Source organism: Euleptes europaea, chromosome 1 (genome assembly GCF_029931775.1).
Source record: "Euleptes europaea isolate rEulEur1 chromosome 1, rEulEur1.hap1, whole genome shotgun sequence".
Taxonomy (NCBI): Eukaryota; Metazoa; Chordata; class Lepidosauria; order Squamata; family Sphaerodactylidae; genus Euleptes; species Euleptes europaea.
This window is the reverse complement of record NC_079312.1, coordinates 159045523-159058084: the sequence shown is the minus strand read 5'-3', so window position 1 is coordinate 159058084 and position 12562 is coordinate 159045523. Positions and strand designations below refer to the sequence as shown.

General features: G+C 44.0%; 1 protein-coding gene across 1 annotated transcript in view; it reads left to right on the top strand.

Annotated features, from left to right (window-relative positions):
• Positions 1–12562, top strand: part of PMEL (premelanosome protein) — a 330809-nt gene that overhangs the window by 247914 nt on the left and 70333 nt on the right. The window lies entirely within an intron of this gene.

The window sequence follows — 12562 nt, the reverse complement described above, 5'->3', positions numbered from 1 at the left end:
CTGGCGTCTTTGAGCCCAACAAAGCTTTTTCATAGAGCCAAGACTTAAGTTTGTTCACTCTAGCATTTCTGGCTCTGGGTGTAAATAAAACGCAGATCGTACACACACCCATATTATGGCCCTCACCCAGGCAATAAACACAGAGAGTGTGATCATCCGATTTAGGCATTTTCGCTGCACACCTCTGACATTTCTTGAACACCGCGGAGTCCGAAGACGACATTTTAAGACTCGTGGAGAAATAAAAAATACTTCACCACAATCACAGAAGTCACTAGCGAAGCTAGAATGGTCCTTTCCCGAACGGCGGCAGAGAAAGAACTGAGGGAATAGGGGGGCGCCGCCTCTAGAGGGCTCTGTTTTCGGCGGGAAAACGGACACATGCGCAATCGGGGCGCCATCCCCTATTCTAGCCTTTAGAAGCTATGGAATCTTCCCGGCTGCAGGCCTGTAGATGAACAATTATTCTCTGTCGTAACGTGTCAATTTCATAAGCTTCATCAGCTCCGTTTCAGGCTTTACCACATCTGTGGACTTGTTGTGTATATTTGCACCTTGTAGAGGTGGATGTTATGAGAGACCCCTTTTGCTAAAGACAATTTGATATTTTGTTCACAATGTTGTGGTTGAGATTTATTTTTATTTTTTAAAAAATATTTTTATTCATTTTTAAAAGGGATACATAAGGGGAGAAAGAAAAAAAATAGGGGAAAATAGGGGAAGGGGTAGATAGGGGAAAGTTGTACAATTTGTTTCGTGTCCATGCCCGTCAAAACTCGTTTACATTTCTGCTTTTATTATCATAGCCATTATCAGTGGTGGTCTTTTTGGGTACCCAGGAGGGTACAGGGGAGGGGTTGGGCATGAGGAGTGGGGGGTGATACTTGTGTTATGGCCTCCTGCCCCTGTCTAGTCTTGCACTTAATAATGCTTCATGTAAACCTACGCAACTCTTTACTAAATTTTTGTTCTGGGGTGTCATCTCGTCTCTCAATAGTAGATATTTGGTCCATCTCATAAAGAGGTTCACGGATTCTTCCTGCTGTGCCCCAGGCGAGATCTTGGGTGTACTGCCCTTGCGGTCTGCTCGTGGCCTTGACCAGTTCTCATCCATATTTGTCGTAGAATGATCGCCACTTTTGTTGGTGTTCCTCCAGTTGTGCACCGTGGATTAAGGTTGTCAGCCCTGCTATTGTTGCATATTCCCTCATTTTTATAATCCATTCAGATATTTTTGGGATTTCCTTGCTTTTCCAGCTCCTTGTGTATAGAACTCTTGCCGCAGTCACCGCGTATTGAAAAACTTCCTTTTGCTCTGTCTGTATCTGGTTCGGTGCTATTCCTAAAAGCTTGGGTTTTGGGTTTAATTCAAAGTCCACCCAAAGAATTTCTTTTATCTCTTTGTGTATATGCTCCCAGAATCCCTGGGCCTGTTTGCAGGCCCACCATTGGTGGTAAAAGGTTCCTTCTGCATCCGGGCACTTCCAGCAATTGGCTTGGTCGGATTTGTACATTATTATAGGTCTGTGGGTGCCAGGTACCATCGGTAGAACATTTTGTACCAGTTTTCTCGGATGTCTTGGGACTTAGAGAATTTGATTTCAGAGTTCCACAACTTCTCCCAGTCTTGCATTGGGATCGTTTCCCCAAAGTCCTGCATCCATTTTATCATGCATGTTTTGACTTGCTCCTCTGCAGTTTCCATAGCCAACAGCATTTTGTAGATTTTGGAGAGCAGGTGATCTTGGGATTTGGTTATCAGTAATTCAAATTCCGTGGGCGTAGCTGAGGGGTTATATTCGGTTTTCAGTTCGTGGACTACTTGATATGTGAACCATGAGATTTTGACATTTTCTGTCGTTAGCTCTTTGAGCGTTTTGATTTGTCCATTCTCCTTCATAAGCCCACCATAGGTCAGGAAGTCATTATTTTTTCTACTTCCCACATCCAAGTATGCTTTGGTTGGTGACATCAGGTTTGACACACGTGGACTGAGCATCCTTTTCAGGGTATTCCAGGTTTTCAGCAGACTGAAGGCAATGGAGTCCCGGGGCAGCGCCTTGGGCATTGTTTTTGGAATCTTGGACCATAGCCAGTAATGGAAGCCTTTTCCTAGAGGTGCTTTTTCAAGTCTGATTTTTATGGTCTTCGGGGTATAGAACCCAACCCGTAATGGCTACCAGTGCTGCCGCCTGGTGGTATAGTTTGGCAGAGACAGCCCTCCCCTCTCTGTGTCATCTTGTAACACCACGAACCGGTCCCTGGGTTTCTTTCCTCTCCAGACGAAATTGTTGATGGTTCTTTGTCATTGGCATATTAGTGTCTTGTTGATGTGTATTGGTAGTGTTTGGAACAAAAAGTTCATTCTTGGTAGTACGTTCATCTTGATTGTGGAGATTCTGCCAAGCCATGAAATTTGCAGCTCTTTCCATCGGTCTAGGTCCTTTTCTATTTTAGACCATGTCTCTCTATAGTTCAAGTTAAACAGTGTGTCGTTTCCGGTTGGGATGTTTATACCTAAGTATTTGATGCTCTTCTTTGGAGTTGAGCATTGGATGAGTTCTTGAATTTCCGCTTTTTCTTGATTGGCCAGGTTATAAAAAATCAAGTTGGTCTTTCACGTGTTTAACGTATATCCAGAGAAGTAGCTGAAACGGTCAATTTCCTGTTTGATCGCCTCAGTAGAAGTCTTCGGGTCTTGGCAGATCAGCACTACATCGTCAGCATAGGTTCTGATCTTGTATTCCTGGTCTTCAAATTTTAATCCTTTTATTTTGTTGTTGGACCGTATTTTGTTGGCCAGTGATTCCATGGCTAGATTGAATAAAAGTGGTGATAGGGGGCAACCTTGTCTTGTTCCTTTATGTTGAAGTTGTCAGTTAGTGTCCCTCTGTAGTAGCTTGCTGTCAGACCATCTGGGCCAGGCGCCTTGTCTGGTTTCAGCTTCTTGAAAGCATCCCTAATTTCTTGCATCGAAATCTTTTGGTTAAGTAGTTGCCGATCATCATCGGTGAATTCTGATAGATTAGCTGATTTGACGTAGTCTTCTAAGCCTGTTTGCGCCGTGTCCGTGTTTTGGTATAGGTCTGCGTAAAAGGTTCGGAAGGCCTCATGAATTTCTTTCTCCTTGGTGGAGAGGCTGTCACCTTTTTGCACTGCCAGAATTCTTTTCTTTTCCGATTATCTTTTCAGTGTGTTCGCCAGGAGTTTACCAGGTTTGTTAGCTTGTTCAAAGTATTTATGTTTGACAAATCTCAGTTTCTTCTGCATTTCTTCCTGTTCCTCTTGTGCAATTTGTTGTTTCAGCGTGGAGATTTCTTGATACGTTAGCAGGTTCCCTGATTTGTGGTGATCTTCTTCCAGTTGGCGCAGTCGCTGGTGAAGATCGAATAGTGCTTGCTCTTGTTCTTTCCTCAGCATGGATGCCATGCAATTAGCTTCCCCCACATGTAGGCTTTGCTGGCTTCCCAGATGGTTCTGGGCGCCATACCCGGGGTCGTGTTGATCTCGAGAAAGGATTTGATGTCTTTCTGACAGTGTTCCAGAATTTCTTTCCTGAGGAGTATGTTGTCGTTCATCCTCCATCTTCATAACCCTATCCTGGAGCCCAAAAGGATCACTTCGATGGGGTTGTGGTCCGCATAGGTTGCTGGTAGGATGTTGACTTCCCCCAACTTGTTGAGTGGGGTGCTGGATATCCAGGCCATATCAGTTCTCAAGTATGACTATGTTTAATGTTCATCATCACTGAAATCCTCTTTGGAGTCCTCAAATCTTACTGCAAAGTCCATATCTGGGTTTTTTCCCTGGTTGCTACAGGTCTGTAGTTTACACATAGCAGTGCTATTAAATCCATAGGACAGGCATGAGCAGTTTGGCTGTTGTCAGGAATGCACACACTTGCATGATAATATCTCCAAAATTGCAATTGCCATGGGTGGTTCATGCATCCAATTGATGACACTATCTCTGTCTGTCATCTATCCATAATCTTTTGGGCTAAGGTCACCCAGCAAGCTTCATGGAAGAGTGAGGATTTGAACCTGCCTCACCCAGATCCTGTCCAAGTAGGTCTACTCTGGAATAATAATAAGAATGTCCTGTTGAATCGCAACTGACTCAGTGCAACCCCAGCCATCAAGGCAAGGGATGACCAGAGATGGATTGCCACTGCCTTCTTCTGCATAGCAACCCCAGTGTTCCTTGGTGATCTCTCATCCAAGTACTGACCATGTCCAACCTTACTTAGCTCCCAAGCCCTTATGAGCACAGGCCAAACTGGGCTACTTTAAGTCCCGTTTTATTCACTGGGGCTTACTCCCAGGAACATTTTCTTAGGATTGCAGTACCAGTCAGTTCCATTTGGACTTGCTGGGTAGAAATCACCCCTTACAACAGGCTTTAAAGCTTCCTTGCCATAAAAGAAGCCAGAATCTACACTCTTGTGTAGACTCTGAGAAGACTCTACCTTACACTTCCTTGGCTCCTCCCTCAAACTATCTGTAAAGCAAAATGAAGGCCAGTAGTTGGTTTAAATATTTTATTTCATTTATGGTCAGGATGAAATATTGGGAAGACTTGGAGGTCCTGGTGACAGCTAACCTAGCACAAGCTAAATACCCCATTGAGAAGAGGTTTGCTAGTTGTTGGGAAGTGGCATGTGTGTACATGGCCCAATATGTCTGTGGTATGGGGGATGGGAAGAACAAGAACCCTAATCAGTCACATTTCTGGCAGTGGGAGATGTGGTTGGGCCAGATGAGGCAGGAGGAAGACATAGATGTGACTCCTTCCAGTCCCCCCTCCCTCAAAAATCCTACTAGATACATCAACAAGCTTAGAATCACAGAGCTGGAAGGGACCACCGGGGTCATCTAGTCCAACCCCCTGTACAATGCAGAAAATCCACAACTACCTCTCCCACACACACCCAGAGAGCCATACTCCATGCCCAGAAGATGGCCAAGATGCCCTCCTTCTCATGATCTGCCTAAGGTAATAGAATCAGCATTGCTGACAGATGGCACATCCACAAGTTCTTTTAATATCCTTGGATGCGATTAATCTGGCCTTGAGGATTTAGTTTCATTTGAGGAAACTAGGTGTTTATGTACTACCCCTATGCTGATCCTAGGCTGCAACTCCCTTCCCTCATCATCTGTTCTATTTTTTCCATGTTGAGGAAAAGTAGAAATTGAGCAGTTCTACCCTCTCTTCATCACCTGTTACAATTTCACTTTATAGCCTCACAATGGGCCTACCATGTCCTTATTCTTTTTCTTACTCTGAACATAACAAAAGAACCCTTTTTTGTTGTGTTTAGCATCTCTCGCTAGCCGAAGTTCATGCTGAGCTTTAGTTTTTCTAACTCTCCCTACAAGCACTTATTATTTGTTTATATTCATCTTTGGTTATAAGGCCCTCCTCCCACTTTATAAATGAGTCTTTTTTAATTTCTCAAATCTTTAGAAAGCTGTTTGAACCTAACACTGCTGTTGCTGAATTCCAGTGCAGTCCAAGGGGGAAATAGTCATGTATCCTTTTATCCTCCATTAAGTGGAATGACCCGGTGCTTGCAAAAGGGACCTTTACCTTTTTAAGAGACCAACCTGGTCAGTTTCACAGGGAACCAGATGGGGCAGGGAGTAGTGAATCTCTCCCAACTATGCTTAGCTATTTCCTAAATGCAGCATAAGCTAGGCTCCATAGCTGAACAGCTGGAGGTAGTCTCAGACCAGATGACACTCAAGATCTGTTGTTCTTAAGGATTTTCAGTGTCCATGCCAAGGCCCCCTTAACTGGAACAGTTCAGGACTTTGTGGTTTCCTTCAGGGGTGGTGTTGCCAGAACATAATCTGTAAGAATATAAGAAGAGTCCTGCTGGATCAGACCAACAGTCCATCTCAGCCAGTATCATTTTTTCATACTGTGGCCAATCAGTTGTCATGGAGGACCAAACAAGCAGGATATAGAGTTCAGTTCTGGGCCCAGTGCTTTTCAATATTTTTATAAATGAACTGGATGAGGGTGTGGAGGGACTACTCGTTAAATTTGCAGATGACACCAAATTGGGAGGAGCAGCAAACACACCAGAAGATAAAGATCAAATTCAACGAGATCTAAATATGCTGGAAAAGTGGGCGGATGTAAACAAGATGCAATTCAACAGGGATAAGTGATGAGTTTTACACCTGGGTAACAAAAATGAGGGACATATATACTGGGTGGATACACTTCTGGGGTAGCGGTGTGTGTGAACAATATCTTGGGATATGGGTGGACCGTAAGTTAAATATAGGCAGACAGTGTGATGCAGAGACCAAAAAAGCTATTGCGATCTTGGGATGTATCAACAGAGGCATGACATCCATATCACAAGATGTCACAGTTCCGCTGTATGCTGCATTGGTCAGGCCACACCTGGAGTATTGTGGGCAGTTCTGGAGGCCTCGCTTCAAAAAGAATCCAGCGAGTGCAGAGAAGAGCGTCAAGGACGATCAGGGGCCTGGAGACCAAACCCTATGAGAAAAGACGGAGGGACTTGGAAATATTTAGTTTGGAGGAGAGGAGGTTGAGGGGGGCCTGATCACTAAGTATTTGAAGGGCTGTCACTTAGAGAAGGGCAGGGTGCTGTTCTGTTGGCAGCAGAGGATAGGAGTCACAATAACGAGTTTAAATTGAGGGCAGAAAGGTACCGGCTGGATCAGCTACCTAGGAAGGTTGTGAGCTCCCCCTCACTAGCAGTCTTTAAACGAAGGCTGGACACACACTTGTCATGGATGCTCTAGGGTGATCCTGCATTAAGCAGGGGGTTGGACTAGATGACGTATATGGACCCTTCCAGCTCTATTCTATGTCAAAGTCTTGCCTACCAGCAATGCTACTCAGAGGTAGTCAGTGTCTCTAAATGTGCAATCTTCCTTTATAATCATCATGGCTTGCCCTCACCATTAATTGCCCTCTCCTCTAAGAATGTGTCAAATCCACCAGCAGTGAATCCCACAATTTGTTAATTTTAGTTAACACATTAGTACCCACAACTGCAGTGGCTCACATGCTAGATTTAGTTTTCTGTCTTGAGCCAAGAGGTTGATGGTAAAGGAACCTCTAACAACTTTCTTGTCACAAGAACCTATAACCTTCTCAAAATGTGAGGGACAGATTATTCCTGTTGACATGGCTGGCGCTCTTATCGAAGCTCTTACTGATCTGTGGAATTCTGAAACGACCTGGGTAGCTAAACAAGGTTGCTCTTAGTCACACTTCCGACTACTAGAACCTGTTCAGCTCCTTCGTTTATTTAGGATTTGGGAGGACAATAAAACTGGTGGGCTGGAGCACAAGAGGGAGGCAGTTCAGTCTGAGCTGACCAAACATGGGTTAGAGCTCACTTTCACGCCTGGTGATGCCAGAAAAGCCCAATCACTTCTCTACTGTCATCATATCTGCAAAGCCATCCTTTTCTGAATGGTTTTTTAAAAAAACACATATCCCCTCCCCAAGAGGATAACAGAGTAACTTGAGCCACTTGTTAGCCAGCATGTTTGCAGATTAAATGATTGCCCACATTTGCTTCGGCTTCACTAGTTTAACAGGACAACTTCAGAATGCTGTCAGAGGATAGCTTAGGCAGAGGTCCTTGTATGCATTTCAGTTGCTGGGGCCTAAGGCTATGGCCAGTTCATTTGGAGAGGTGCAGTCTACCACCTGTATGCTCAACCTTTGCCCATATTGGTTTATTATATAGCTTGCTGGAGGCAATGAGACTACTTAAGTCCAGGTAGTAGAGACAAAGCTAATTGACCAGCAGGAAGGCAACAATGTTGAGGCAAGGAGAGGCAAGAAGTCTTCCCTGTACTTGGATGATACTGTTGCCTGGTGCCAAAATCACTCTTTGTGCCTATGTGCTTGAATGAGTAGCGGCGACTTCTAGACCCACTTAAATTATGTTTCCAGCCAGGTCTTGGAGTTGAGACTGCCTTGGTCACCTTCATTGATGAACTTTGGCAGGAAAATACAACCCTGTTGATTCTCCTGGGCCTTTTAGCAACTCTTGATACCCTCATCCAAAGTATCCTTGATATCTGACTGGTGGGAAAGAGCACAGGGACACTATGGTAGCAATTTTATTTTTAACTGGTTAAGTAGTACTAGGTGGTGGTGTTAGGAGGCGAGGGCACAACATCATGGTACTTGCGCCAAGGGATACAATAGGATCCCATGTGTCCCCTATACTATTTAATGGCTACAAGAAACCACTAGTAACATTTGGCCAGAGAGCAGGAGTGGGGTATTACCAATAATAGCTAAGCAAGGACTTGGGAGTCAATAATGAGCTGAATCAGGGTCAATAACTTGCAGTTCAGCTGAGAATCCAGACAAGACTGAGGTGCTAGTCTAACCAGGGAATGAAGAATAGCTGGTTTGAGAAGAGTTGGTTTTATACCCTGATTTTCTCTACCGCTAAGAAGTCTCAAAGCAGCTTACAATCGCCTTCCCCTCCCCATAACAGACACCTTGTTAGGTAGGTGGGGTTGAATTCAGAGACAACTGTGACTAGTCCAAGGTCACCCAGCAGGCTTCATGCGTAGGAGTGAGGAAACAAACCTGGTTCACCAGATTAGACTCCGCCGCTCATGTGGAGGAATGGGGAATCAAACCCGGTTCTCCAGATTACAGTCCACCGTTCTTAACCACTACAGCACACTTGGCTCTTTAGATGGGGTTGTACTCCATCTCAAGAAATAGCTTTGCAGCTTAGGCCCTACCAAGCCTTACACAGTGGAAGCTGGGTCATCCCTCACTTGCACAGAAATAGGTATGAGCTATCCCAGCTTTATTATCTGTCACACGGAACCATGCTCCCATTGTGGCACAGAACAGAAGAATGTTGACATGAGCAGTAACACTTTGAAACCAGTTCGCTAACAGTAATTAAAAAAAAATCACAAGACAGATTCCGTATTAGACAAATAAAATTACTCCAGGGAACATATGTAAATATGCAGTAAATCTGCTGGCTAAAGGCTCTTGCTGCCCATTTTGGGGACAGGGTGGAAAGTGAAAAAGATTCTGAAGCACCAGCATCCAAAACTGGTAGATTGCTCACTAGTAGCCTCTAGAGGCTACTTTGAAGATATACAACCAAACCCATTAATTAGATGAGGAATAAAGCGAAGTGAATTTAAGCAGACAGTAGTTCATCCCATTAGTTGTCTCACTTGCTTCATTTCTCTCTTAGGCCAAGTATTTGCTACCAGTAGCTGAATTTAAATATATGAGCAGCATTTTATAATCAAGGGTAACATGGCCTAGCTATAAAATACAGTCTAGAACAGTTTGTGTTTCAGCTCAAACTACACAGTATAAAGAACACTTCTAATGGCAAAGAGGTGATCAAGACACATTAACATGAAATGTTGCTTGTAGGGGTCTCATGTAGTAGCTAGTGAAGACCCTCCCCTGCCAGATTAGGACATGATTGCCTGGATCCTTTTACAAAAGTGTGAGAGAACAAAATAAAATGTTAACAGCTTTAAGGAGGGACACAGGGATCTACCCCGCAGATCGAGCGCGCTCAGTAGCAGCCTTGCAAGTTTGACCTTTTTGGGAGTACATGCCAAAGACCAGCTTCAGGAGGACCCCTACCTGCATAGATACCCTTGTACAGCAGTACTGTGAAAAGCCTCACTCCCCATCATTGGCAGCTTTATTTAGACTCTTTACCAACCCAACCCCAAGAAGTTTAGAATTCTTACCGAGGAACAGTGAGCAACCCATTATCCACTTTTCAGCTAATTGGCTGCTATGTAATTATCTCTGGTAGTATTTTACATGTTTCTCATTTACAAATTCACACATTTTACCTTTTCAGTGAAGGTTTCACTGGGAGCTCGAACCATTCAAGCAAACTAACTCTTTCCAAGGCTGCTGTTATCAGGTTCTCCCCCCACCCTGGTGAGTTTTCCTAATCTGGTGATTTCCGTACCGCTAGCAGTGAGGAACTTACCCCATGCCCATCCTACAGTGAAACAAATCTCATTTTTGTAGGGATAAATCCCATTGAAACTCTTTGGTTAGTTTCTCAGTTGAGGACCAAACTAGATTATACTCACCTGATCTCAATAAGCTAGAGGGATCATAACTTCAAGTGCTTTATCCTAATCAACTTGCTCCATTAATTACTGGATCATTAGTCTTTAAACAGGACCAAGCCACTTCTTAATTCAGAGTATGTCCAGTGTTGTACTTTCTAGAGTTGGTTATTCTGCTACTTCCTCTCAATGAAGGCCTGGCTGAAAGTGTGCATTTTTTTTCCTGACCCCAAGTGCTTTAAAATTGATCTCCCCTCCCACTTCAAGGGTATTAAGTGCTAACTAATTCATGTTAACCAGACAGATTATGAACCCCTAAATGCTCCACAAGAGCTACTAGAGGCACTGATTGAATTTCGGTCTGCCAGGCAACTGTGTGGGGAGGACCAGCACCCTTAACTGAAGCACCCCAGATGGCCAGTCTGTCTGGTTAGGCTGACCCTGCTTTGGTATCATCCTTCTCCTCCTGTAAAAGGTCATCTTACACCTGTCAATCACACCACACTTCTATTAGATTTTTCCCCAGTTACTTATCTCAAGTCACAATAAAACAGCAAGTTCATCTAATACACTGATTTTTTTTTGTTTACTTACATTAAATACACTGGTAAATCAGCAGTTGAATTCTGTTACCATGATTGTTATTTTAAATGCAGCGTAAGAGCTTTCTCAAAAGCAAAAAAAAGGAACTGATCAGAAGAGTAAGCAGAAGAAAAAGGGTTTTTTGTTTTTAGAGAAAAAGCTGCAGTGTCCTATCTTGGTCCAGGATCTAGCCAGGAAGCAGGAACAAAAGCTGGTGAGCACTAACTGGAAAAAAGTATACTTTAAATACAGGGTCTAGTTTTGTTTTGCCATGAGCTGAGAGCAAAACATCCCCTATCTTTGTTAGGATGCAAGAGGTCACCCTTATTTCCCACTTCTAGGTCCTCCTAGGTGGCTACACCATTTTATGTAGGCATAACAAAACACTAACAGTTAATGCAACAAAAGATGCAAGAGTCCATTACAGGATTCTTTTCCCCAGAGCCCTGCACTATGAGTCAACTTGAGGTGTAGCACTTGAAACCAGCATCTGGTAAGTGCTGGGGTGGATGTAATTAATGGTACAGCTACAGCGCAACTCCATTCTGATTTACTCCGGTATACGCCCTGATTTCAAAATGTAAAATTGATTTCAATGAGCTTACTCTGGAGTAACTGGGCACAGAATTGCATGGCTAGTCTCCGCATTCACCAACAGTATCATACATTGCATGAACCATAGTGGTGAGGAGCCAGATAACATTTCCAGAGTCAATTCTGTTGCATGAAGAAAAACGTCAGAGCACCTACTGTTTAAAGTCATCTTCGCTTTCGAGGATTCTTGTTACAGCACTGAGCAGGCAAGTCAGTCCAGCTCCTCCTTTAGATGCTTCTGGTTTAATACAGCCACCACCAGAATGCCACTTAAAAGGCAGGCTACATCACTCCTCAAACCTACAGCAGTGCAGGAACTGACAGTTCCCATGTTGGGCTGCAAGGGCAGTCAGGTGGAGCTAAACCGAAAATGCGTACGCTTGCTTGGATGGAGATCAAGTGCACAGATGAATAGGTACTGACAGGTAGAGAAGACAAAACTGTTCAGCGTACAGGTGCAAATCATGTGTAAAATCAGAGTGTTTAAAACCATGCTAGAGAGAGTAAGAAGGGTGTGTCTGTGTGTACATATTTGAGCATGACCCGATCCAATGGTGCCACATCAGCACTCAACTACAGGGACAGACAATTGTGAGAAGTCTGCCTCATCAGAACACACCCGAGAGGGGTGGGGCTATTAACCCTGTGAAGGCCACTGCTAGAAGAGGGACCATTACTGAAAGATACTGGACTGCCAGCTGTCCAAAGAGCAAGAGGCAGGTGAGAGAGAGAGAGCAGCACGCTCAGCCCTACAGATCAGCTCTATCTACAGCTAAATTTTAAACACTATTACTTTGTTATAGCTAACAGCTGGGGAGTAAAAATCTCTCACCTCATTCCACCCCATGCCCCACCTTGGAACTTTCACATGTAAATTTGTGCTGTGCTATTTACAGGGAAAAGGAACGCAACAGGGATGAGCATGTTTAATTGAAACAGTCTTCTCAAGTTTAGACAGCCCTTTGGGTCAGGATGGGACCGTACTGCTCCACCAATCCAGGCTGCTACCTCTCAATACTGCTACACAGGGTAAGACGGATTCTGTACACAAGGAAATTCTACAAGGACGTTTGGCAGGGGGAAGTCACAAGGCAAGCTGGGTGCTCACTGGGAGAAGGATACAGAAAATTACAGTACTGGTCCTACTAGCATCTCTTGTCCCATTTAGCATGCTGTCTTGCTGCTCCCTCTCTCATTAGCCAAAACCTTTTGTTAAATCCATACCAGTCTCTATCATTAGGCTTTTCCTAGCTCTGCAAAATGATGCAGTGATCCTTCTCCTTTTGGCAACT